The sequence below is a fragment of the Lepidochelys kempii genome, chromosome 7 (genome assembly GCF_965140285.1).
Source record: "Lepidochelys kempii isolate rLepKem1 chromosome 7, rLepKem1.hap1, whole genome shotgun sequence".
In the NCBI taxonomy this organism is placed as follows: Eukaryota; Metazoa; Chordata; order Testudines; family Cheloniidae; genus Lepidochelys; species Lepidochelys kempii.
In genome coordinates this window covers 38,860,438-38,863,833 of record NC_136386.1, presented here as the reverse complement: position 1 = coordinate 38,863,833, position 3,396 = coordinate 38,860,438, and the positions used below count along the sequence as shown (strand labels likewise).

The window sequence follows — 3,396 nt, the reverse complement described above, 5'->3', positions numbered from 1 at the left end:
CTAGATGGGAAAAACAGGCAAGGCAAAAACAACATTTGAATATAGACTCTAGCTACTAGATGCTGCTTCCAGATTCTTCCTTCCTCCCATTTTGGTACCAGCTGGACTTTTTTCATCATTTTATTGGAGGACGACTTAAAAATGTAGAAGCAGATCAAATGTTAAACTAGAAAACATTTTTCTTGTTACCTGCACCTGCCAAAATTTGGCCTAGCACTTTTTATACAGAGGCCCCCAGCTTTCTGATAACGTCCTTTAGTCTGGTAATATAAATTTTAAATAGTTAAATGTCCAATTTTATAGGGAAAAAAAATCCCATGGAAAAAGTGTTCATTTTCCATTAATTCCACTCGAGCCCATCCTTTAAGGACCTGGTGCACAGTCAGTTGAAGTCAATGGACTTTGGCTCAATCCCTGAATTACTTATGGGTGAGCTGAAATGCTTTCTACAGTAGCTGCCAAGAACTAGGTTCAAGGTTCCACTTTTCAAGTAAGTCAGTGAACGGCAGGAACACTCTGCATTGCGTTACGCATCAGTAACATAAAAACCCACTGTAGGAGAAAGCAAGCATCTGAGAACAGATCTTTGCCGGTAAATAAAGGAGGAATCATTTTAAACCTTCTTGTGTTAAAAAATACATGGTTTTGTACATAAGCTTTTAAAAATAGGTTAAAAATCTCATTCTGTGTTGTCTTATCCTGCCCAATTCCTTTCAAAACAATGGGCTGTTGTTTACAATGTCACCTGAAAGTGAGAACAGGCGTTCGCATGGCACTGTTGCAAGACATTTACGTGCCAGACGCACTAAAGATTCATATGTCCCTTCATGCTTCAACCACCCTTCCAGAGGACATGCATCCATGCTGATGATGGGCTCTGCTCAATAATGATCCAGAACAGTACAGACCGATGCATGTTCATTTTCATCATCTGAGTCAGATGCCACCAGCAGAAGGCTGATTTTCTTTTTTGGTGGTTGGGTTCTGTAGTTTCTGCATCAGTGTTGCTCTTTTAAGACATCTGAAAGCATGCTCCATACCTCATCCCTCTCAGATTTTGGAAGACACTTCAGATTCTTAAACTTTGGGTTGAGTGCTGTAGCTATTTTTAGAAATCTCACATAGGTACCTTCTTTGCATTTGGTCAAATCTGTTGTGAAAGCGTTCTTAAAACGAACATGTGCTGGGTCATCATCCGAGACTGCTAGAACATGAAATATGTGCAGAATGCGGGTAAAACAGAGCAGGAGATGTACAATTTTCCCCCCCAAGGAGTAGAGTCACAAATTTAACTAACTCTCTTTTTTTAACGAGTATCATCAGCATGGAAGCATGTCCTCTGGAATGGTGGCCAAAGCATGAAGGGACATTTTGCAACACTGGCTACAAAAGTGCCATGCGAATGCTTGTTCTCACTTTCAGGTGATATTGTAAATAAACAGGCAGCAGTATCTCCCATCAATGTAAAAAACCTTGTTTGTCTTAGCAATTGGCAGAATAAGAAGTAGGACTGAGTGGACTGGTAGGCTCTAAAGTTTTACACTGTTTTGTTTCAGAGTGCAGTTATGTAACCAAAAAAAAAATGCATTTGTAAGTTACACTTTCACAATTGCACTACAGTACTTGTATGAGGTGAATTGAAAAATACTATTTATATTATTTTTTATTACAAATATGTACTGTAAAAATGATAAACAAAAGAAAGTTAGCACTGTACACTTTGTATTCTGTGTTGTAATTGAAAATGTAGAAAAACATCAAAAAATATTTAATAAAATTCAGTGGTTATTCTATTGTTAAGTGCAATTAATTTTTTGAGTTAAGTGTGTGAGTTAATTGACAGCCCTAATTATTTCTTATCCCTGCCCTGAAATGAAACTAATATCTCAGAAAGGCATACATATTCAGGTGTTTGATAGTTACAGTATTTATATTGGGTAAAATTTTCAAAAGCACCTGAAGTAACTTAGGCTCTTCCTAAGTCCTGTTTTCAACAGTAATTAAGGCCTGGTCTACACCTGTACATTTTGTACCAGTATACCTATTTTGGTTAAAAAGACCCGATGCCCCCATAAAGGTGCTTCCACTGGTATAGTTATTCCAATGCTCATCTGGGAATATCTATTTTGGTAGATGTACTTGCATATAACTGAAATCACTTCTGAAAATGGTACTTGGCTGCTTTTAAAAATATTACCTATTATGTTTACTGCCTAATAAACACACCATGTAAGATAAGAACAGGGGGATAAAGGGAGCCATCCAGAGAGCAAGGCATTTACATTTCCTTTTTAACCCCAAAGGAGGATGGATGAAGTGGAGCAAGCTCACACCACTAACACAGAAAATTTGAAGGATTTAAACAAAAATTTTAATCAGGGGTGAGCAAAGTGTATGGAGGGCCATGAATGCTCACAAAATTGGGGAATGAAGGCTCTGGCTGGAAGTGGGGCCAGAAATGAGGAGTTCAGGGTGCAGGGCATTCAGTTGTTTGGGGTGGGGGCTCTGGCTGGAGGTGCAGGCTCTGCGGTGGGGCTGGGAATGAGGGATTTAGGGTGTAGGAGAGTGCTCCGGGCTTGGGCTGAAGGGTTCGAAGGGCGATGCACGGAGCCTCCTTGCTGTCCCTAAACACAGGAGCTGGGGAGGGGACATGCTGCCGCGTGCGGAGCAGCCGCTGACCCCGTTTCCCAGCTGGAGTGTGGAAGCGGGGCAGACCCCATTCCCCAGCAGGAGCTTGAGGGCCAGATTAAATTGGCCAGCGAGCCGTAGTTTGCCCAGCCCTGTTCTAATTGAACTGAAAGTAGAAACCTACACTGGGGGAATGTTTAGACTGCCAAGCAAAGAAGGTAGCTTCCTTTCTGCATTTATACACAAAGAGGAAGCTTGAGAGTACATCTAGCATCATCAATCCGGAGTGAAACCTGCCTTCTATAGTTGCAAAGGCCTGTGTCCATAGCAGAAACATAACCATTCCATGGTGCAGTAAGGGGAGAGCCTGGGAAGCCTGTACTGCGCAAAGTGAGTGGAGGGCAAGGAAGGCTCCCTAAGCGTGCATGCTGCTTTACAAACAGATCACTGCGCTAGACAGTTTACAGGGCATGAGAAGGTGGTTTAGGATTTAATGCCCACCTCCATTTGCTGCATGTTTATTCTTGTTTTTAAAACCTTTGCCAAACAGTGCCCCTGCTCTGTTGTCACTATTTGATAAATAACTATTTAGAAATGGCACCCACTGACTTGAGGCACAAAACTCCTTTAATGGTGCTCTTGCTTGCACAAGGGGCTGCCTATACAAATCCAGTTGCAACACAAGGCCCCATATTTTTACTGCTTTTTATTCCTGCTAGCGCTGCAGCTCCAACACAGCTAAGAGGGAGCAAGCTGGATTTTGTTCCA

At 41.6% G+C, this 3,396-nt stretch overlaps 1 protein-coding gene across 6 annotated transcripts in view; it reads right to left on the bottom strand.

The window, feature by feature from the left end:
• The window catches only part of VGLL4 (vestigial like family member 4), a 161,599-nt gene that overhangs the window by 2,730 nt on the left and 155,473 nt on the right, over positions 1–3,396 (bottom strand). The window lies entirely within an intron of this gene.